We start from the raw sequence: 25,161 nt of genomic DNA, 5'->3' as shown, positions 1-25,161 counted from the left end.
CAGGACCACTACCTCTGCCTTTGTGAAAGGAGAAACAGGAGGAGCACTGCCAGAGCCCTGCAAAATGACCTCCAGCAGGCCACAAATGTGCATGTGTCTGCACAAACGGTTAGAAACCGACTCCATGAGGATGGTATGAGGGCCCGACGTCCACAAATGGGGGTTGTGCTCACAGCCCAACTGACTCTGTCACGTGACAGACGTGACAGAGTCTTGAGACACCGTGGAGAGCGATCTGCTGCCTGCAACATCCTTCAGCATGACCGGTTTGGCAGTGGGTCAGTAATGGTGTGGGGTGGCATTTCTTTGAAGGGCTGCACGGCCTCCATGTGCTCGCCAGAGGTAGCCTGACTGCCATTAGGTACCGAGATAAGATCCTCAGACCCCTTGTGAGACCATATGCTGGTGCGGTTGGCCTGGGTTCCTCCTAATGCAGGACAATGCTAGACCTCATGTGGCTGGAGTGTGTCATCAGTTCCTGCAGGATGAAGACATTGAAGCTATGGACTGGCCCGTCCGTTCCCCAGACCTGAATCCGATTGAACACATCTGGGACATCATGTCTCTCTCCATTCACTGTCACGTTGCACCACAGACTGTCCAGGAGTTGGCGGATGCTTTAGTCCAGGTCTGGGAGGAGATCCCTCAGGAGACCATCCACCGTCTCATTAGGAGCATGCCCAGGTGTTGTAGGGAGGTCATACAGGCACGTGGAGACCACACACAATACTGAGCCTCATTCTGACTTGTTTCAAGGACATTACATCAAAGTTGGATCAGCCTGTAGTTTGTTTTTCCACTTTAATTTTGTGTTTGACTCCAAATCCAGGCCTCCATTGGTTGATAAATTTGATTTCCATTGATAATTGTTGTGGGATTTTGTTGTCAGCACATTGAACTTTGTACAGAACGAAGTATTCAATGAGAATATTTCATTCATTCAGATCTAGGATGTGTTATTTGAGTGTTCCCTTTATTTTTTTGAGCAGTGTACAATCATTGTGGAATATCGGTTGCCCCATTAAATACCAAGTTTTACAAGGGTCACTGGTTCTCGAAACCTTAAAGTACATCAAAAGACATTGTAAAACAGTATTACAACAGGACTTTTTAATTTTGTTGTTTTATAGCATAAAAAAACAAGCATAACAGTTATTATTCAATATAATCATATTCAATCTTTTACAATTACACTATTGAACATGTTGCTACTGCAAAATACAGATAAATATATTTTCATTAGCTCGTATTGCTAGTCGAAGTTAGACTGGTCCCTGAGTAATAGTATAGTAATAGTCAGAGTATCCCACTGATTCTCAAACTTTTAAGTGGAACATGGTTGTATTGGATTAGATGTCATTCCCAGATCTCAGATAAATGCAATTTTAAACATCAGAACTTGTTCCTCGTCTGTGTTGTCTGCCTCAGTTTTTCCAAGGAGTTCTTAAAGTTTTCTCCACACTACTCCTTTCTGTTTGTAGCAAAGCTTAGTATGCTTACACAGCTCACCATTTTTTGGCAGTTCATGCTTAAGTGCTCTAATTTGTTCCCATATAGGACAGTAATCCTATATTCCTTCTGAGTTCCACTAAAGGCAGCTAAAGTGCTAAAAGTATCTCATGTACAATGATATGAGAACAACAGTTGTAGCATATGCCAGTCAATATATTATGTGTCTTATGCATTGCCAAAAAATAAATATTGAAATTTTTCCCTGTTGGTGTTTTTACAACTAGAATAAAGGTTTCATAAAGCTCAAACTAGGTAAGGAATCTCTATTCAGGTCAGAACTATCCACACTTCAGGTTGGGTCACTCGAAGTATTTCAAATGTTAAACAAAAAAATAATCAAATTTTAGCATTATTAGTGACTCATGGTTAGCCAGTTGTGCTATTCTTGCAATGCTTACAAATAAAATCTACCATATTTGACAACGTTTGGGTTTCCAGTGAAAAAATAAAATAAAAATCAATGTTTCACAAGTGATTTAAAATTGGTAGAGGCTTTTTAAATAGTAATGTAATAAAGTGTTGTCAGTGAGACGTTATTAGGTGACTCCGTCAACACAACAAAGCAACTTAAGAATTATTAAATTTCTTTCTTTAAATACTCTCAAACTTTCATGTAACATGGTGTCAAGCCTAAAACACCAACCTTCATATTCAGAGCCCATAACAGTAACTTGCATCTTTACAAGCACACAATGCTCAATTGTTTTTTTTTTTTACATCCATCAATAATGTAAAAAAGGATCCGCAATAAGTGCTGAAGTGCTGGGATTTGGCAAATGCTGAGGAGGTAAAACATTAATACAAAATGATTGAGTTAAAAAATGGCATCTGTGATTTATTTAGCATCTAGTTAGTTTGCCCTACATCCTTTGTAAGGAAGCAGGAGAATCTTTTAGATTCTTTTAGATTATACAATACAAAGATCCACAAGTTAGAATTTGTTGCAGATTTTCTCTAATCTATACAGTGTCATTTAGGCTCAGTTATATAAAAACTGGAAATAAATATTGCTGCAACTTTTGCTGAATTCTTGGAAGTACTCTTCAAAAGTTGGAGGTTTAGAGGTTGTTATTCCTTTTGGAAAATAAAAAGCAACCAAGTGTCTCGTAAGTCCACCTTTTTTCTCTCTGTTTTTGAGGACATTTCCAGACATGCATGATTATAACCTTCAGTGGCATCATATGAAAAGGTTCAGTCAGTCGTCTTCAGAATTATTGTTAAATCAAAGAACTGTTGAGCTTTATCTGATCCCTGTTTCTTGGGGGCATTTTACTGTGAACCTTTTATCTAAGCAAGCCTTGCTTTGATCCTTGCCTGAGTCTAATATGAGGCTCCCTGTTCTCAGAAGTCTTGCTCTGTTTACTTTGAAACATTGCCCTGCACTTTTTTCACAAAAATATGTCTACTCGTTTGATAGGATTTTGTCCCTGGCTACAGAAAAGATGAATTGTAGATTCAAGGCATTGACTCTGTAGATTCCTAAAGGAATTAAGGATGTTTTTACCTCTTTGAATCTTTTGCCTTTTGACTATACGGACTGCTTTACATGTTAGATTCATTTGTCTTGCTTTAATTAAAACCTCTGAAATTTAAAATGCAAATTTGTTGGACAAAGGTGTGAAAAATACAATTCAAAAGACAATAAAGCAGGTTAAGATATGTGATCAGTTTCAATGAACATGTTGACTCTTTTTTCGACTAAGAAAGGAATACTGCGGTGACATTAGATAAATACTGTAAAACAGTTTGATTTTTAGTTGCACTGACATGTTAATGGGCTTTTTCAGTCAAAGTGACATGTTTTGTTTTCTAGAGATGTACTATCTGATGTTCTCATGTCCCAAAATGCGATGGTACCCATTTATACTCCCTTTATTTTTAAATAAATGATTTAAAAAAATGATAAAAAAAGATGGCAAAGGGACCAAAGTGGTCAAGATGACACGGTGGGATTGTTGAACAAATTTGGCCTTGATTTCTAGAGGTGAAGTCAAAATAAGCTGGCAAAATCCAATAAACAAAAAATCCTGTCAGCAAAAGATGCAGCGATTACACAATGGATGAAGAAGAGAAGATGATGGTTCCACTGGGAAGCCCTAGGCAAGCTCATAAAAGCTGTGTACACAAATAGAATACAAGCATAAAGATTGATAATTAGAGTCCTGTCTATACAGTTAGTGAAGGAATAAATGCAGTTGTTTAAAGCACACACCCCCATCTCAAGCCATGAAAAATATCTTCGATTTAATTCAGTTTATTTTAAATGTGCCAATTTCTAAAAAAACATGCAATCTCAAGGCACTTTAAGAGAAACAGGCCCAAGTGATTTTGATTTTATTCAAAAACCTATTTTATCCAAAATCAGCTCAGGTTAGTCCAACTGATTCTAGTACAATTCATTTCTGTAATCCATACAGTTCGATTTAGTGAAGTTAAAGTACACTACTCTCACGCTGAGTTGATCGGAAGGTACCAACTGCTAAAAAAAACTCGAAGAAAATCAGAAGAATCCTCTCATCTTAAGCAAAAAGGTACGGGCCTTAATATTGATTAGCTGAAACAAAAAGTTTTTCCACAGTTTTTTTGCTACCCAACTGTGTTTTGAACAAAAAACTGTTTCAACAGCATGTCACCATGTTAGTAGATAATTTATATGTTCTCTGTTAGCATTAGCTAATATTATTTAAGTACAAAGTGCCGATATTGTATTGAGAACTTTAAATAACAAAAAATACTTTCTTTGCATTGAATTGCTGGCTGCATTACAAACTTAACTGTAGGCATCCGGTTAGAAACGGACAATGCTACCAAACATCTGCAGACAAGCTTTATTCTAGTTGAGCAACCTTAAGATTTATACACCACTGCAATAAATTCGCCTATCACCACGGTATTTTGCCACTATTCTACAGTAGAAAAGGATTCATAATATGTAGTTGGATATGAATGTGACTCTATGATTTAAATGATATGAATTGAATTGCTCTGAACAGAATGTGGACGAAATTAGATTCTAACTGTGTAAGAGCTTGAGCTGTTTGTAAATGTTTCACGAAATATCTGTTGTAATTTGGTGCTATATAAATAAACCAAATTAAATTAAACTTAGTGCAATCTTAACCATCCCAAGTCAAAATGTCCACCACTCTCTTTTATGTTGAAAGGTATGCATTTAAGGTTTCTCCCTAAAACTAACCAAGTTGTGAGCAAATATCCAATGAAAACAACATAGTTTAATGGACAGTTTATTTAAGGTTTAGTGACACATGCCACTATTACTGCTCTGAACATTTAACTGTAAACTTGTTTGCTGTGTCTGCTAAATGTTTTTTTGCTTCTGTGTGCATCAGAGAATACTTTCAATTATTAAAAGTCATCAATTAAAAGCCCTAAAACTGATATGTCCTTAAATACAATTGGACTACATGTATATATAATATAATTGTAATTTTATTTTCAACCGTTTTTGTTTCTGTTTAAATGTTCAAACTTAGCTAGGATAAAATGAACATTAAACTCTGCTTCTCAATTTAGTGTAGAATCCACTTGTCTTGTATACTCAGTTTTTGTTTTACCTCTGAGGTTCCAAAAGTAATTTATCACAGCTGATACTGCAAGTCTGTTTTATGACATGATGATATTCTTTTCTTCTCAAGAGAAAAGTAAAGTGTGAGAAGCACCATTTTAATCAAGGATGTAATAACATTCACAACTCAGAAAAAAATGGTTTGAACTTTTACTTAAATGGACCTACAAAGAGTAATCATATTGAATGAACTTTACATTTTTTTTCATATTACAAGCACAAGCATCATTGTGTTTTGGTTGGAATTTATGCTTGAACTTGTGCATAAATGTTAAGTAGATGTCAGGAAGTGTTCTTGGAGTGGGACCCAAGTGCAGACAGGCAGGCAGAGGCTGCGTGGTGAGTAGAAAATGTTTAATAAATTAATGGTAAAAATTTACAGGCAGGCGCAAGAAGAACAAGGCATGGAGAGTGAGCAAAACACAGACATGATCATGAGTAGGCTTGGCATAAACAGAACAAAATAAACCAGTGCGGAACCAACAGAATTGAAAAGTATGTATGGTGCCACACGCAGGAGAGACAGGGAGACTAATTGGCATAAAGCAGGTGGACCAAATGAAGCTGATTATGGAGGCAGTGGCTGAGAGTAGAAACTAAATATGATTGGAACCAAACAGAGATGTAAAGACACAATAAAACCAAAGGACAAACAAAACAAAACAACTTATGATCATGACAGTAGAAGGAAAAAAAAAGGTAAATGGATTTCAAAATAATTTACAGACATAACCATCCAAATATTAAAACATGGTGGTGGTGGGAGTAGAATCATGCTGTGGGGAACGAGTTAAGAGGAGGGTTGATGAAGCTAAATTGAAACAAATCCTGGAAGGAATGCAGCTAAAGGCTGCAGAAGATTTAAAACTGGGGAAGAAGTTCACCTTCTTGCATGATAGCAACCGTAAACATACAGCCATAATTAAGGGGTTAAATCCATGTTTTCCAAAGGCCCAACTTTACATAACTTTCTGTTGGTCTGTCACATAAATTCCCAAAAAAAACATGAACATTTGTAGATATAACATGACAAAATGTGAAAAAAACATCAATGGATATGAACACAATGACATAGGTATGGAGTAACACATTCCAGATTTAAAAGAATGGCCAGTACACATAACGTCACCTTATCAGTTTTGAATTGTGAAAATTGTGAAAAGTTTCTCCCATTTAAGGCAGAATACTTAGACTTGTAAGCTCTGAGCTGCGGTATGCTGGGACACACTGTACAGTACTGCTCGGGGGAATGGACAGGAGGAAAACAGACAATGTGTATAGCAAAACAACTTGTTTTAATTCCTTGTTGCTCTGACCTAAGGTTAAACAGATCCACTGATCCCTCTTTGTCTCTTGCTCATTTGGAGTTGTGAATTCATATGTGCATAGTTCAGAGCATCTTAGAGTTTGCAGAGAGCTGGTGACTCTCAAATATGTGGTTATCTGAGCAAAAGCCCACTGAAAATAGAAGTGATAGCCACAATTGTCAAGGTAAGGATTTAATAGGTTTGACACTTGTCCATGAATGTGTTAGTATTTTGATTTCTTGTTAGAAAATGATATATACTAGAAGATCATGTCCATAGATCAGTCTCCTATATTGGATCCATAAGTCTCAGATACTCTAAAGAGAGCCAGAGGCAGCAGAGCATTGATGCATCGACTCTTACATAGGCAGCCTTTCAGACAGTTACATAATCAAGATTTTTTATCCAGACACATGTCCCCCTGCTGGGATGTTCGCTGGGAACAGATAATGAAAAGCCAGAAGAGATGTCCGCTGAGATCTATGACCAGGTTCAGACTTGTATAAGCAACCCATCCTGCCTCTTGGCATGATGCTGATGTTGCAATAAAGCAGCGGCCCACAGTTGAAGGGTGGGGGGCCCCGAAGCAGTTGCAGTCAAGAGACACAAAGTACTAGGAAACTGCATTACAGACATTCCCTTTGGAGTTTTAAAAATGGAAACACTAGAAGTCATTGCCCATGCTCTCGATGAGCTCTCTCCAAAGCGCTTTCTACAGTTCATAGCATTGTGAACATGTTTTTGTTATTAGATGGTTAAAACAGCACTCTTCAGGAGATCCTTGAGAGATGCAGAAGTCATCAGAGATAAAACAGCAATTTCACAGAAGAGTATTCTGAGGTGAAGTAGGGATATGTGAAAAAAAAAAGGACTGGTTTCATCTCTGTGGATATCAAATATAGCAAGCGAGCACCTTTCCTCATTTTCCATCACCTGCATGACACATCCTTCTGCTCAGTTCTCTACTTAATGGAGTTGTGTTAGATTTTTATGCACTGCTGACCAAAAGTGACACATATTCATTAAAATGTCTACAAATATAAATTAATCTTAGATTTGTATACATGCACTTATGAATTTGACTACTGTTGATAAATGGCTGAAAATAATGATCCACTAATATAATCTATTTGGCCTCACTTTTTATTAGATGTTAGCTAATTTGACAACTAATGAAATGCAGATGGAGTAATATTTTAAGCCAACTAACTCTACAAAAATAAAAGACTTTGCAAATGTCCCTTGAAACATTTTTTCACAAATAAGTGGTTTAACACAGAAAGTAACAGATTACTGAGAAGTGTAAGGATGATTACATATTTGTCTTTACAAATTAAAAACTGAAAAGTGCGTTATGTCAATATATTTTGCTCCCTTTACTCTGATACCCCTGAACAAAATTCTGTTTAACCAGCTGCCTTCAGAAGTCACTCAATTAGTAAAAAGATTCAATCTGTGTGCAATTCTTTTCTCAGTTCACATGTAACTGTTACATGCAACCGTTTTATAAAGACCTCAGTGGTTTGTTAGAGAACATTAGTGAATAAGCAGCACCATGAAGACAAATAAAGACACCAAACAGGTCAGGGTGAAGATAGTGGAGAGGTTTAAAATAGGATTATAAAATAAAATTCCAAACTTTCCAAAAAAGACCTCACATATTACTGTTCAATCCACCATGCCAAAATGGAAACGGTATGGCACAATTAAGACACAGCCCTCCATCTAAACTCACAAGTCGCACAAGGAAAGCATTCATCTTAGAAGCAGCTAAGTTGCCGATGAAATGTCTAAAATAGGTGCAGAGATCCACAGCTCAGATGTCAACTGAAAATAATTAAGACTGACAATAACCTGTTACAAACAACAAGCTCGGAAGCATTTATGTATATTTGTAAAGAAGATTTTATCAACTGTTGGAGCAAAGTCAAAGCTCTTCATTTTTGAGCTTATACAGCACAATCAAACAGTCTTTCCTGTTAAAAACTAACTAATTTTTACAGTTTCTAAGCATGTCTAAATAATAATAATGGGATTTTGACCTCTCAAAAACTAATGGAACTCCAAGGACAATTCTTTTTTTTGACAGCACTTAAAAATATCTGGGTATGACAGAGGGGGACTATGAAACAAAAGAGACGTTTCAGCTTTTATGTGTACTTTTGTGCATTGGCTCATCTCTTAAAACGGTCGAAGAGAACGTCTGAGTGAAAAAATCTCCAAAAAGAATCTACCAATTATAGAAGAAAAGCACAAAATAAAACAATTTTCAAACAAATCAAACAGCAACAGAATAAAGCAAATATATTATTTGCAGGAGTTTGAAATTATTTTCAGTTTTATTTTCTAATTTGTGCAACAGCTTTAGATGTAAATGTCTGAAAACAAAATAATCAATGCTTATCTATCTTTCCTCAAAATTTGCCCCTTTTTTCCATTTCCAAGAGTCCCAAGGGTTCAGTCATTGGGCTAATTCTGTTTGTAAAAACATGACACCTTTATTATACAATAATGAAGTATACCTTTATCTGATGAGACTATTCTTTATAATTGTACAGACTATTCATTCCACCAGTTAACATCTTTACCTACTTTGAAAAATACATCTTTAAATTAAAACTGGCTTCAAACTGATCCAAAACTAGATGAATGCTGTTCAAAACTCTATAAACATGATAAAAATCTAGTAATCCTTTCCATTAATAACAACTGAGTTTCAAGATTGTCACACTGCAACAATTTTTGTGTTTGGGTTGTTGAAAAATTTACTTTTTAATGTCTAAACCTAGATAAAAGGATAAGGTTTTCTTTTGAGAAATACATCCAGTCTTCTGTTTCATGGGGAAAAGAATCATAACAGCATTTTTTCTCTCTTTTCTTGACTACATTGATGTAATTTGCGGCAGACTCGCCCACGTTTCTCTTTTAAACCTCAATAAGGCATTTATTACTCTGCTTTAGGATCCATCACTATTGCTTAAGGTTGAATTGCCTTTAATAATAGACTTAATGGATTGTTTTGGGGGATACGTTTCCACATGTTTCTCACTGTAGTATGCAGGACGTTTGTCCCTTTGGCCTTCAAAAATAAGGGTTTGTAGGCTGCCTTGCACACACCACACAATTTCTATGGGACTGAGATCAGGGCTAAAGATTTACTTTGTTGTCCTTATGCCCATTTGTAACTGTTTTGGCAATAAGCTAAGGGTCATTTTTCATTTGGAAGACCGATTTGCACCTAAGCTCTAACTGTCTGGGTGATATCTTAAGATGTGGCTTCAATATTTATACTTCTTTTTTTCCATATGATATCTATGTTATGAGGTGCTACCCCATGTGCTTCACAATTGGTATTGTGTTCTTAGGCTTCCAAGCTGCCCCCATTTTCTCCCAAATGTAAAAACGGTCATTACTGTCAAACATTCCATCAGACCCCGGACATGTCTACAAATATTAAGATTTTTCTCCACATATTAAGATCTTTGTCCGAACTGTAATCTGCCATTTTACTTTACCTTTGGACTAATAGCTTCTTCCTCTCCAAATCCCCCCTGCCATGTCTGTACAGGACTTGTTTCACAGTTGATAATGACCCTTTCTTACCAGCTTCAAGCAGCATCTCAAGTGGTCTTAACAAGTCTTCCTAACAAGCTTAATATAATAATATTATCTGTTCTTATCTTTTATTTCTGTTGAAGTTTATAAAGGTCATAAAGTGATTTTTCTGTGTGTCATTAGTTTTGGAGAAAACCTTATAGGCGCACTCAATAATGTCAGTTAAAGAATGACCCTAGCTAAGATTTTTCAATGTGTTATGATCTGAATTAATTAAATATTTAAAAAACAATTAATGCTTGTAGTATTGGACCAAATCAGATGTTCTTTTTTGATTTTGGTTCAAACTCAAAAAAGCTAATGAAGCATTGCTTGCACTCAGTTTTCTTTATCTACTGTCTCTCTAAAAGGTTTAAGGCACAAAGCATTTTGAGTAAGTTTGTGACAATACTTTTCACCAAGCGTTTAGTGCTCCTTAGTGATGATAGTCTACAGTACAGATTGGCCTCTTTATTAAATAAGACTTTCTCTCCCCAGAGGTCCTCCTCGGGGGAGATTAAGGTGATAGAGTGTGGATAAAGACTAACGCTTGGGCCAGGCTCTGCCATTCAAGAGCTGTTTTTTTTTTCTAAACTTCATCTTTTTTTCTCCTTAACATCACACACACACACACACACACACACACTAAATCCACAGTAAATCCACTGCTTACAGCATAGAAGATACTCATCTCAGGATGTGCTACCAAACAGCCAATCAGTCTACAAGAATTAGGAGTAAATGTTCTGTATGGCTCAACACATGGAGCAGATATGGTCATGAGGGAATTAACAGTCGGTGGGCAAAGGAGATTTAAACCCAAAGCTACCTATGAGATCTTTTAAGCGTTTATCATAATCTTAAAACTTTATGAATAACTTTCATCATCTTGCAGCAGAATTGCTGGGAGCTTCTACATCGTCCTCTTACATGATTAGAGCTCTGAAGTACACTTAAGATTATGTGGCATCTGATCAGACTGGCAGCTTTGGAATAATAAATGAATTAGTCCACCAGAGACAAAGATCATTGAGCAAATTTTCTCCACGGGGAAATTATTTGAACAATGTGCAGTCTAACTATGTGAGATTAAAGGGATGTTCCTCAAAGTCTGAATGTGCTTAACCTGACAGCTTTGCCAGAGTCTTTAACTTCCTGAAACCGTGCTGGTGGTCACTTTCTACAATACCTTTCCTATTATTCAGGCATGTTTTTGTTTGTGCTCTGTGTGATTTCTTCAATTTTCTGTTCTATGATTAGACCCATTAGTGAGTTACACTTTGTAAAGAGCCAACATCTTCTGTCCCAACACAGAATAACATATCATGAGACGTTGTTATCATAACAGTGGATCTTTTCACCAGCACAGTCCGGCTTAGTGCAGTGCGACGGTAAAAAGTAAAAAATATAAAAATAAGAACAATCCTGTACAGTTACTAAAAGTAGCATACTTAGAATGTGCATGTAAACGTTTGCATAAAAACAACAGACTATTAACAAGAAATTAAAAAAACCATGTAGCCATACAGCTGGGATGTAAACATGTACTGAGTTTGTTGGGAACAGTAATGGTTATAAAGTCTAACAGCTGCTGGAAGGAAGGACCTGCGATTATGCTAATTTTTGAACTTAGGGTGCAGCAGTCTTTCACTGAAAGAGCTCTCAAGTTCTGCAACAGTTGTAAAAGCAGCTGTGACACAGAATTATTATTGCTCGTCATATGCTGGATCAGCTTGTTAACAGTACTCTTTTAATAACTGTCAAAAACTTGTCTAAGATTTATTTTGTTCCTGCAAATGACTAAAGCCATCTTTAATACAACAGATAGAGCTTCCCCTGGCAAAATGGAGGGTTGCAACACTCTGAGATAATAGTTAGATTGCTGTTTCTCATCATACATGGTGTGCACTTACCATGAACCTTGGCCACAAGTCAAAGCTCTACAATAAATATATTATCAGTGCATTAATATGATGGACACACTGACTCAGTCAATATAATGTACTGTGGTCATGTGGTGACACAGGCATATGAAATTGTGTTTTAAGAGATCCTCTAGTACTTATATTTGGCTAGTGGGAGTCAAGAGACATTAAATCAGTCACCCAAGAGAGTCCACCCCTGTGGCATAATACTTTGCTTGTGTCAGGAAGGCATCTTTATGAGTAAGATTCCTCTCCAACTTCCAGACTGAATGGTTAAAAGGATTAAAGATTATCTTCCTGAATAAGCTGAGTTTTCTCTCTACCACATGTGAAGAAATTTAAACAAGTTGTTCAGGCTTGATAGATTGGCCAGGCAGAATCTTTGTAATGGTGCTGTGTGATTATTTGTCTGAAACAGTCCCCTTGGTGACAAGGTGGATTATTTACAGCTGCAAGTGCACACAGAGCATGTGCACCTGCAAGTAGTACATGTACGTGCATTGCCGAAGCTAAAGTTAATAAATACGCTGCTCCAAAAAATAAAGGGAACACTCAAATAACACATCCTAGATCTGAATGAATGAAATACTCTCATTGAATACTTAGTTCTGTACAAAGTTCAATGTGCTGACAACAAAATCCCACAAAAATCATCAATGGAAATCAAATTTATTAACCAACGGAGGCCTGGATTTGGAGTCTCACACAAAACTAAAGTGGAAAAACACACTACAGGCTGATCCAACTTTGATGTAATGTCCTTACAGAACAGAGCACTGTTCGCTAAAACCAGCCGCCACAGAGAGAGTTTCTTCCCCCAGACTGTTTCTCTGTTGAACATTCAATAGAGTACAAAACAACAGCATACAGATGTTGCAAATGCACCTTTGTATTTATATATGTGTATATTTGTAGATTGTATATATGTATATTCTGTAATGCAAAAACAAAACCAAAGAGCATCTCCTGATGAGATGGCGGACGGTCTCCTGAGGGATCTCCTCCCAGACCTGGACTAAAGCATCCACCAACTCCTGGACAGTCTGTGGTGCAACGTGACGTTGGTGGCTGGAGTGAGATATGATGTCCCAGATGTGCTCAATCAGATTCAGCTCTGGGGAACGAGCGGCCAGTCCATAGCTTCAATGTCTTTATCTTGCAGGAACTGCTGACACACTCCAGCCACATGAGGTCTAGCATTGTCCTGCATTAGGAGGAACCCAGGCCAACCGCACCAGCATATGGTCTCACAAGGGGTCTGAGGATCTTATCTCGGTACCTAATGGCAGTCAGGCTACCTCTGGCGAGCACATGGAGGCCGTGCAGCCCTCCAAAGAAATGCCACCCCACACCATTACTGACCCACTGCCAAACCGGTCATGCTGAAGGATGTTGCAGGCAGCAGATCGCTCTCCACGGTGTATCCAGACTCTGTCGCGTCTGTCACATGTGCTCAGTGTGAACCTGCTTTCATTTGTGAAGAGCAGAGGGCGCCTGTGGCAAATTTGCCAATCCTGGTGTTCTCTGGCAAATGCCAAACGTCCTGCACGGTGTTGGGCTTTGAGCACAATCCCCATTTGTGGACGTCGGGCCCTCATACCATCCTCATGGAGTCGGTTTCTAACCGTTTGTGCAGACATATGCACATTTGTGGCCTGCTGGAGGTCATTTTGCAGGGCTCTGGCGGTGCTCCTGCTGCTGGGTTGTTGCCGTCCTACGGCCTCCTCCACGTCTCCTGGTAGCGCTTCTAGGTTCTGGACACTACGCTGACAGACACAGCAAACCTTCTTGCCACAGCTGGTATTGATGTGCCATCCTGGATGAGCTGCACTACCTGAGCCACTTGTGTGGGTTGTAGAGTCCGTCTCATGCTACCACGAGTGTGAAAGCACCACCAACATTCAAAAGTGACCAAAACATCAACCAGAAAGCATAGATACTGAGAAGTGGTCTGTGGTCCCCACCTGCAGAACCACTCCTTTGTTGAGTGTGTCTTGCTAATCGCCAAAGATTTCCCCCTGTTGTCTATTCCATTTGCACAACAGCTGTGAAATTGATTGTCAATCAGTGTTACTTCCTAAGTGGATGGTTTGATTTCACAGAAGTTTGATGTACTTGGAGTTATATTGTGTTGTTTAAATGTTCCCTTTATTTTTTGAGCAGTGAGTGTATATATAATATATATAGCAAAAGTGGAAATAACCCTGTTGAATGGATTTGAAAAGTGTAATTAATAATGAGTATTTGCATGGCTGTGTTCCACGTTTCTTAAAAGAAGTTCTTTTTGTGATCATCTGTGAGACAGTTAATACAACTAAAATTGTTGCCCTGTCAAAAATTTCTTACTTTAACCCATGTCATTTCTTCTGTTTATAGCAGGCTGAATTACCAATCTGCTGGCTGTTTATTATTTAAAAGATATTTAAGACTGGTATTAACCTTTTCATCTAAATGTTAGTAAGAGCTGATGAAGGTAGTACTCAAGCCCATGTATCCGTTGCTCATGCTGCTTTATCTCTTTTTCTCACAGTGGCCATGGCTATTAACCATGCAGCTGGACCCAGATATGCCAATAGTTTCCTTCTGTCAGAGAAAAGTCCCTTTGGTGCTACACTCAGTGCAGACTCTCTGAATATGCCAGCGAAGCACAAGAAAGCCCTGCGGACTGCTTAATGCTCTTTGTAAGTACAAACACTTCACAGCAACAGAGTGTTTACTCATGACACTCAGACCAAGCCAAGTCCCATAAAAGATAAACTCAACCTCATTTTTTATTTCTAAGTGAATCATTTCCCAATTAGGTGTACACAGTTAAGATTTTTTTCTAAAACAGCAACATCATGTCTTTGATGATGATTAATCTCTGCTACAATGGGTAAAGACCCAACATTAATTTCAATAACGTGTGTAAACTTGACACATCAAGTGTCATGTAGGTTATTTCTTCAGACGTTTTTTTTATTACTATTATTTTGCGGTTTTGTGCACTAACCCTTAGATGACTTCCCAGACTCGTCATTGAAGCATGTTTATGGCATCATTTTGGTGCTTAAAAGTTATTTTATGTGCTTACCCAAATATATGTGAATGACATCTTAATCAATAGATGTAAAAGTGAGTTGGAAATTCAAACATATTGTATATTCATAAAACAGAGACAAAGCTTGCTGTGAGAATGCACTGTCAGTTTTTGATTGCAAGATTTTCAGTTACTATCTATCTATCTATCTATCTATCTATCTATCTATCCATCATCTCAGTTGTTTGTGGCTTTACAGCCTGTTTGTGCGTTTACTGTTTAACATGTTGAGTCAAACCAAAATTTCTAAGAGTGTCACATACAGGGGTTGGACAATGAAACCAAAACACCTGGTTTTAGACCACAATAATTCATTAGTATGGTGTAGGGCCTCCTTTTGCGGCCAATACAGCGTCAATTCGTCTTGGGAATGACATATACAAGTCCTACACAGTGGTCAGAGGGATTTTAAGCCATTCTTCTTGCAAGATAGTGGCCAGGTCACTACGTGATACTGATGGAGGAAAACGTTTCCTGACTCGCTCCTCCAAAACACCCCAAAGTGGCTCAATAATATTTAGATCTGTTGACTGTGCAGGCCATGGGAGATGTTCAACTTCACTTTCATGTTCATCAAACCAATCTTTCACCAGTCTTGCTGTGTGTATTGGTGCATTGTCATCCTGATACACGGCACCGCCTTCAGGATACAATGTTTGAACCATTGGATGTACATGGTCCTCAAGAATGGTTCGGTAGTCCTTGGCAGTGATGCGCCCATCTAGCACAAGTATTGGGCCAAGGGAATGCCATGATATGGCAGCCCAAACCATCACTGATCCACCCCCATGCTTCACTCTGGGCATGCAACAGTCTGGGTGGTACGCTTCTTTGGGGCTTCTCCACACCATAACTCTCCCGGATGTGGGGAAAGCAGTAAAGGTGGACTCATCAGAGAACAATACATGTTTCACATTGTCCACAGCCCAAGATTTGCGCTCCTTGCACCATTGAAACCGACGTTTGGCATTGGCATGAGTGACCAAAGGTTTGGCTATAGCAGCCCAGCCGTGTATATTGACCCTGTGTAGCTCCCGACGGACAGTTCTGGTGGAAACAGGAGAGTTGAGGTGCACATTTAATTCTGCCGTGATTTGGGCAGCCGTGGTTTTATGTTTTTTGGATACAATCCGGGTTAGCACCCAAACATCCCTTTCAGACAGCTTCCTCTTGCATCCACAGTTAATCCTGTTGGATGTGGTTCGTCCTTCTTGGTGGTATGCTGACATTACCCTGGATACCGTGGCTCTTGATACATCACAAAGACTTGCTGTCTTGGTCACAGATGCGCCAGCAAGATGTGCACCAACAATTTGTCCTCTTTTGAACTCTGGTATGATACCCATAATGTTGTGTGCATTTCAATATTTTGAGCAAAACTGTGCTCTTACCCTGCTAATTGAACCTTCACACTCTGCTCTTACTGGTGCAATGTGCAATCAATGAAGACTGGCTACCAGGCTGGTCCAATTTAGCCATGAAACCTCCCACACTAAAATGACAGGTGTTTCAGTTTCATTGTCCAACCCTTGTACTTATAAGTACAAAGATGTAAACACTATTTTTTTCTGACTGTTGAAAAACACTATTGAAAAGGCCATCAGGTTACAATATGCTGTACTAAATAATTCAATTCTAAAGACACTTGAGATTGTCTAAATGCAATGTGAAGAATATAAAGCTATTATAACAAAATGTTGAAAACATTTTATTCAACTTAAATGCTCTTTAAAGTTAATTATATTTTATTCTACCAATAACATTTCAGTGTAAGTAAGACCTTGAAGGACAACACTGCCTTCAGACAGTCATATTCTTATCTTAGTGTTTTGAAAAGGCCTGTTCTCTAAACAAAATGTAGAAAAAAATTTGTTGAATATATCTCTTCTAACGGTTATCCTTGTAGATGTGGAAAAAGCAATCTCATTTTTCTGTGTTCAAGTGAGAGCTGAGTAAGTAGTGCAGGAATGATGAAGAGAAATGATAAGATAGAGCCAGATGGACAATTATGGACTGACCAGTCGAGACACACCGAACCAAGAAATCTAAGTTTGATCCACTTGTTTCAATTTTGGTTGTATTGTTATTATTCAGTATTTTAGTAGGAAACATTTTCACATTGCTTACAATTCAGTTCCAAAGAATGAAACAAATGAACCTCCAAAACCTGTGCCAAGATGAAAAGAGCTGGTACTTCCTTAGAGAGAAGGAGAATCTCATGCTAGCTTGGACAATTTTCCATCCACTGAGCTGAGGAGTGGTCAAGAGACCCAGCCCAGTTCAATGGAAGGGGACGATAGGCTAAGAGTAAAGTGTCGAATTAATTTATTTCATGCTGTTTTTGAGCATTTTAACCTGCATTTAGAAATCCAAATTGACTGACTGTGATTTTCATGTTTGTGCAGTTTGGGTGAACCAAATGCAAATAGGCATGCTAGCAAAGTCTTTGCAAAAAAAGTCCAAATCCTTACAAATAAATAGAAAAACCTCCAAACTCTAAAGTCCCAGAAAGTAAGAATCTAAAGCAGACATTCCAGCATGGACTAAGAGACCGACTGGCCTTAAAAATGCTGGGGAGGTGATTAGTAGGAACTATTGGCAGGTGAGTCTAATCAATTGGATGAATACCAGCAGAGAGGAGAGCAAGGCTAAGAGGCTGAGGGAATTTGAGACAAATGTATGAAAACAATGCAAGAAGACAGGGGAGTAACTGCGAAACACGAGAACTGGACCTACAAGAAACACAAATGAACACAGAGTAAATGTCAAACACAGCAATAACTAAAAATATATATCAAATTTAAAGAATGAACCAAATTGAGGACACAAAAACTGATAAATAATTTCTATTCGGTTCATTTATTTAGAACTAGTTCACAATAAATATTGTGTCAAGGCACTTTATAAAGAAAAAGTAATTTCAGCATAACATAAAAATCTCAAGGATTATGGCAGGATTAACAACATTTTATATGCAGCACATTTTAATCTCACTAGCGCCAGACCTGAGGAAATTTCTAAGAAACAGCCAGTATGACAGCATGAAGTAGGCCAACCCCCTGTGCCATTTCTATGGCGTCGGGACTCAGCTGAACCACACTGAGAGAAATGGAGGAAATATGGAAGAGTGGGGAACCTTCTTGGGAGTGTCCAGCATAACTAAATTAATTCTAATTTAATGACCTTAAGCTTAAGTACACTTGGGCTATGCAGCAGGACCAAGATCTGAAGAATATTGTTTAAATCTCTGAAAATATTTTTTTTAAGATATTTTCATAAAAAGAAAACTTGCTCACCGCTCAGCCTATGGATGTTTTTAGTATCATTATTTCATCCTGAGTGCTGTTAGAATGAGTTTGAGTGCATTATTATTCCCCATACAAGATATTCTAATAATGTTAATGGCTACCAAACATTCTGTTACCTTCTCTCAGGAGGTTAATTGGGACCTCTCGCAAAGTTCTGCTTTAATTTGTCAGTTGATGGTATAACATTTGTTGTTATACTTATTGTAGGAATAGCCAAACATATCCAGTAGGGAAACATTTCAAAAGTGTTACTTGCTCATGTTGGAAAGTGGAAGTGGAAAAGTCCAGCAAATTAACAAGCCATTTTAGGCTCCTCGGGTGCAGTTTCATCGGTGTGTTGGGGGATAAAACTCCCTTCTGGGTTTGGGTTTTATTACTTTCCCAATTTTTGCATGCCCGCATACATATTAAAAGAACAGCTGAAAAAAAAGCAGTCATTTTAAAAGCTAGAGCATCTCGGGTAATGTATAGCTCCTTTCAACTGCTTTCAGTTAAGTCCTTTTTTGTTCTTTATGCAGTCGACATGTTCTGCTAATGTCAGTGTTAATTTATTGCAATGCATTTAAAAACTCAAAGACTCTGTCAGCCTGTGTCATTTAACATATTTACATATTTGACATGACATAAATGTGTTCCTGACACTGTGTATCAGGTTCAGATGTTTCAAAAGCCATCAGATCAGATGTCACTCTGCTGCACCAGACAATCTCTGCAGAAAAAAAGGAATACCATGTATAGCTACAAGCGACACTTGATATGAACAACTTCACTTTTCACTGGAGGACCGTGTCATGTGTGGATTTATCAGCAGCTGTGACATCTTCACGTACACACACACTCACACTGTTTGATGCTGTTCCACCAACAACACTGTCAAGAGCGCTCCCTCTTCATCATACTGATGCTGTCCAGAGTCATATCTCAAATGGAGCTGCTGCTCTTTGAACTGAGATTTTATGTAGATGTGTGTGTTTTTTTCTGACTGCATATCTCTGTCTCATTTGCATTAGAGTTTAATGTCACTTGTGTGGTGTTGGATATGGGTGAAAAGATATTTCTCTAACAAATTTTTACAGTATTTATATATTTTTTTCAATGACAACCCAGTGACCTGTCTGGTCAGCTCAGTGTCAACCAAGCTGAAACCCCTGGGCAAAGACTAACACAAGAGGGCAGAATTGACAAGTATGCATGTCCTAAATCTCCTTTCAGATGCTTTTCTCCTAAGCTCCCTGCTTGCTTGCATTCTTTTACTCCTAACTTTTTATCTCTTAGCCAAAATTACAGAAATATTGGTCTAAAACAACTTCTTACCAGCAACTCCCAAGGATTATTATTATTATTTTATCTTTTATCGAACTCGAAAGCAGGACAAGTTGACGCCAGCTAATCAGCACAAAATGCCTCCCTTCACCACAGAGGACTTTGACAAACTTTTACAGAAATTGGCTGTTTTGGAGATGAAAATCCATCGACTAGAAGTGAATGTGGAGGTGAATATGGGGTACAACAATGATTCAACTCTGCCTGTGATCCCAAACAGTGACAGCCAGCTCAACGACTCAGCCGGCAAACAGAACACTGAGAATAAACCTACCGGCAGAACCCCCTGGCATGTTTTAGGGGCATGCCCAAAAAAATCAAGGTGGATGACTCACTGGAAGATCTCAGCAATTAAATAAATTAGAATGGCCAGAATTACAGAGAAATGCCCCAGTTTCCCCTGGGAAAAGGAGACTTCGACAGCAAGCTGCTGTCACAACAACTGATAGGAGTGAGACAGCTGGAAATAATGGAGTTCTCCTCCAAAACAGATTTGCTCCACTACAGAATGAAAACCAGGAAAACTATCCATCTTCTGAGAACAATAAAAGGTTTGAGAACAACATTCATTCTAAACAGTCTTCTTCTAAGCTGCCAGAGAAAAAGCAACCCACCGGACCAAGAACCCTAATAGTGGGCAACACAGCTGTGGGCGGGATTAAAAACTTCTGAACACAGAAGTTATGATTAGTACCAGTAACGTGGTCTCTGATATTTCGGAGAATATTCTTACAATCACAGAAAAGCGCCCGTCTCTAGAAAACCTTATTATACACTGTGGAGCCATGGATGACGTGGCTAAGAAAAAATCAGAAAGACTGAAGGAGGATTTCACTCGTCTTCTGAATATTGTTGGAGGTCTCAATTTCAAGGTGTTTCTCAGCAGACCCTTTGCACCGATTTTCTGTGGAGATGAGGTATTTTCCAGACTTCTGATGATTAATAAGTGGTTGAAAAAAACATGTGCCACCACACCTGTGAACTTCATCGACAACTTTAATATTTTTTGGGAAAAAAGACAACTCTTTAAGCAAGATGGTTTCTGTTTGAACAAGCCAGGAGCCAGACGTCTCACATCTAATCTCTTCTATTCAGTAAATAATCCGCCATCAGCTTTGAGCTTCGGCAGAGAGCATGGAGTATCAACAACAATGATAACGCTGCCTCCAACAGCTCCAGCAGAAACAATCGGCCAGTTGGCTGAGAAAGAGAGGTCATCACAAAAGGTCTCCCCGTTGAAATCCACAGGAAAAGTGGACCCCCCCATTATACCCCCAAACCCAGACCCAGACCGACACCTCCGGTAAACCCCCCTCACCCAGACCCCGACCCAGACCGCACAGAACTCTCCCATCTCCCCACTGAGCTCGCTTTTTGCTTTACTGGATTCTGATAACATGAAAGGAGCTCTTAAAATCGGAACCCAAATGGCTCTGACATCTTTTCCATTCAACACCCCCCGTGGCCGAGGCCCTGCTACTAAACCAACATCTTCCAAATGCCGCTAACCTCCACCACCTCCTAATCTATCTCCTCCTAATCAGGACCTTCAAATCACTTCTCTGTGATACAGTCTGGGCCCCAGTGGTAACTCTATCAGAAATGAGCATGTCCAGGAAAAACTTGGGTCCCTAATAGGAGATAGTTGTAAAATCTCTGTGCTTATACGTGACAGAAAGAACAAAGCCAAAAGGATAAGAGACAGTAATAAACAATCAACAAAAGCCATAAACTGTTAGGTATAACCAGACACAGAGTTAATATCAGCAACTAAGTCTTATAAACTGGCTTTACTGAACATTAGATCAGGAAAATCATTTTTAATCAATGACTTCATTACTGACCATGATCTTGATGTTCTGTTTTTAACAGAAACATGGTTACATGAATTTAATGAAGCTCCCATTCTGATAGAGTCGACACCTCTGAACTACAATTTTCTTTTTGAGAGCAGACAGCAAAGAAAAGGTGGAGGGGTGGCCACTTTGTTTAAAGATTTACTAAAGTGTAAAAAAGTATTTCTGGGCAAATTTGACTCTTTTGAATATCTGGCTCTGCGGGTAAAGAGCCTGGTCCGAACCATGTTCTTGAATATTTACAGGCCTCCTAAGTCCAAAACAAACTTTATCAGTGATTTTAATGAGCTTTTATCTGTGATTTGTGTTTATTATGACTGTTTAATTATTGTGGTAGACTTTAACATTCACATGGACAATCCTGAAGACAGAAGTGCAATAGATCTACAGTATGTGACACTCTTAGAAATTTTGGTTTGACTCAACATGTTAAACAGTAAACGCACAAACAGGGACACATTTTGGACTTGATCATCACTAAGGGTCTAAACATTTCCAAGGTGTCTGTAACTGATGTTGCTCTATCTGACCACTTTTCTGTTATTTTTGAAAGCATCATCTTATATGACTCAGTTTGCCAAAGAGACATGATAAGAAAACGCATCTTTAAAGGATGGTGATGCTGAAACCTTTAACCAGATTTACTCTTCTACCTCCACTTTGCCCTGTAACACTGTAGATGAGTTGGTAGATAACTTTCATTCTAAAATCTCAGACATCATTGATGCAATTGCTCCAATTAAAGTGAAAGTCGTTTCTAGGAAGAAAATGTTTCCGTGGAGAAGTGCTCCACCAGTCAGAAGTGAAAAAAAGGAGTGTTGAAAAACTGAACGCAGGTGGCAAAAGACTGGACTCCAGGTTCACTATATTATCTATAAAGAGAGACAATATATAGATATAACCTACAACTGAAAAATGCAAGGGAATCTTTCTTTTCTGAGATCAGCAGCAAAAACATTAACAATGCTCGTGCATTATTTGCCACGGTCAACAGGTTAACAAACCCTCTTGTAACTGTAGCATCTGAACTCCACTCTACCAGGGCCTGCAATGAATTTGCTAAATTCTTTACTGAAAAAACCCAAAAGATCAGAGGGGCAGTCAGCACATCCACATCAACTCCAGTACCAATGTTGTCTCCAACTAGAACCGATTTTGACAAAATTTCCTAATTTCACCAAATAAACTGCAAAATCTTAGAAGAAATTGTACAGCAACTAAGCTCTTCTTCCTGCGGTCTCGATGTTTTACCCACAGCTTTCTTTAAGAAAGCTTTGCCTGTAATAACATCTGATTTAACTCAAATAATAAACACGTCCCTTTTGTCAGGTGTTTTCCCCCAGGCCCTAAAAACCGCAATTGTCAAACCTCTATTAAAAAAGAGCAATTTGGACAAGCTGCTACTACAGAACTACAGGCCTATATCAAACCTCCCCTTCATCAGTAAGATTATTGAAAAAGCTGTGTTTCAACAGTTAAACAACTTCCTAACAATGACCAACTGCTTCGATGTCTTCCAGTCAGGCTTCCTGCTCACCACAGTACAGAGACTGCTCTTGTCAAGGTGTTCAATGACATCCGTATAAATGCAGACTGTGGAAGAACCACAGTGCTGGTATTATTGGACCTTAGTGCAGCATTTGATACTGTTGATCACTCCATTTTATTAGAGCGCCTGGAAAACTGGGTCGGCCTTTCTGGTAAAGCACTCAATTGGTTTAAATCCTACTTGAAGGACAAGGACTTTTTCGTGTCAGTAGGTAACTTTACATCAGAGAGCACAAAAATCACATGTGGCGTTCCCCAAGGTTCCATCTTCAGGCCCCTCCTTTTCAATATCTACATGCTCCCCCTAACTCAGATTTTAATAAACAACAACGTAAGTTATCATAACTATGCAGACGACTATGAACCCATTCAAGCGCTTGGTAAATGCTTAGAAGAAATCAATGCATGGATGGGCCACAATTTTCTTCAGCGGTATCAAAACAAAACTGAAGTAATAATCTTTGGACCAAAGGAACAGCGTTTAAAAGTTAGCACACAGCTTCAGTTAATACAGCTAGAAACCACCAGTCAGGCTCGAAGTGACGGACTCAGACCTGAACCTTCAGAGCCACATAAAGATAGTAACTAGGTCGGCCTTCTATCACCTAAAAAACATCTCCAGGATTAAAGGACTAATGTCTCAGCAGGACCTTGAAAAACTAATTCATGTGTTCATCTTTATTAGAATTGATTACTGCAATAGTGTCTTCACAGGTCTGCCTAAAAAGTCGATCAGACAGCTGCAATTGATCCAGAACGCTGCTGCCCGCGTCCTCACTAGAACTAAGAAAGTGAAGCCCATCACCCCAGTTCTAAAGTCCCTACACTGGCTCCAGGTAGCTCATAGAACAAACTTTAAAATACTTCTGTTAGTCTATAAATCACTGAATGGCGTAGCACCAAAATACATTACAGACTTGTTGTCAGTGTATCAACCACCCAGACCTCTCAGGTCTTCTGGCTCAAATCTACTCTGCATACCCAAAACCAGAACTAAACATGGAGAAGCAGCTTTTAGTTCTTATGCTCCACTAATCTGGAATAAACTCCCAGAAAACTGTAAAAGCGCCGAAACCCTAAGTTGCTTTAAATCAAGATTAAAAACTTATTTGTTTAGAATGGCCTTCGACTGTGCCATTTAGGCATGATTAGTTGTGTTTTCAGTCCAATTTTCCTTTCATTTTCTTGTCCATCATTCTATTCTGTTTATTTTATTTTATTTTACTTTTTTAAATTACCTCTGTTGTTTGATTTTATCATTTGATTTGTTCTTCTGTCTGTATCTGTTTTTCTTTTCTTTGTGATTGTATTGTAATTGTATGTACAGCGCTTTGAGTGTCTTGTTGCTGAAAAGCGCTATATAAATAAACTTACCTTACCTTACCTTACCTTACTTTACCTTTGAAGGCTCAGTTGTAATTGTGGTTCAATTAATGGTACCGCCCCCTGCTAAAACGGTACCTAATGTTTTCTTTTTTATTTTACATACACACACAATGTATTTTTTGAGATTTAATAAAATAGAACAAAACAGTATTATCTAGTTTTTAAGTGCAAAGAAAAGGAAATGGGATTTTTTTCCAATTAAGAAGCTAAAAAGTATGTGATGGATTTGTATTCAGCCCATCTGACTAAATACTTTATAGAGACCACCTTTTACTGCAATAAAGCAACACATTTTTGTTTGTCTCTTATATCTTTGCACATTTATTGACATAAATTCCTGTCCACTTTCCATGCCAAATAGTTGAAACTTAGTCAGATTGTATGGAAAGTATCCGTGAACATCAATTTTTAAGTCATGCCACAGATTTTCAAGTGCATTTAGATACAGACTTTAACAAGGCTAGTCCAACACAGGAAGATGGTTCAATCTAAATCACTCTATTGTAGCTCTGGGTTTATGTTTAGGGTCACCTTCCAGGTGGAAGGTGAACCTCTGCCCCAGTCTCAACTCTTTTGTGGCATCAAACAGGTTTTCTTCCTGGATCGCCCTGAATTAGCTCCACCCATCATCTCTGACCAGCCTTACCATCCCTATTTATGAAAAGCATTCACACAGTCTGATGCTGCCACCTCCATGTTTAACCCTAGGGATGGTTTGTTCAGAGCATGCGCATAGG

The 25,161-nt window shown here is 38.5% G+C and overlaps 1 protein-coding gene across 1 annotated transcript in view; it reads left to right on the top strand.

Moving 5' to 3' along the window:
* chrm2a (cholinergic receptor, muscarinic 2a) overlaps positions 1–25,161 on the top strand; it is a 128,644-nt gene that overhangs the window by 42,133 nt on the left and 61,350 nt on the right. Inside the window, exon 2 of the mRNA XM_047390383.1 lies at positions 14,455–14,605. The gene's annotated coding sequence lies outside the window, so the exon portion shown is untranslated. The remainder of the gene's footprint in view (positions 1–14,454; positions 14,606–25,161) is intronic.

The sequence above is a fragment of the Girardinichthys multiradiatus genome, chromosome 17 (assembly GCF_021462225.1).
Source record: "Girardinichthys multiradiatus isolate DD_20200921_A chromosome 17, DD_fGirMul_XY1, whole genome shotgun sequence".
In the NCBI taxonomy this organism is placed as follows: domain Eukaryota; kingdom Metazoa; phylum Chordata; class Actinopteri; order Cyprinodontiformes; family Goodeidae; genus Girardinichthys; species Girardinichthys multiradiatus.
Note: the sequence above shows the minus strand (reverse complement) of the source record. Positions and strands in the feature narration are given on the sequence as shown.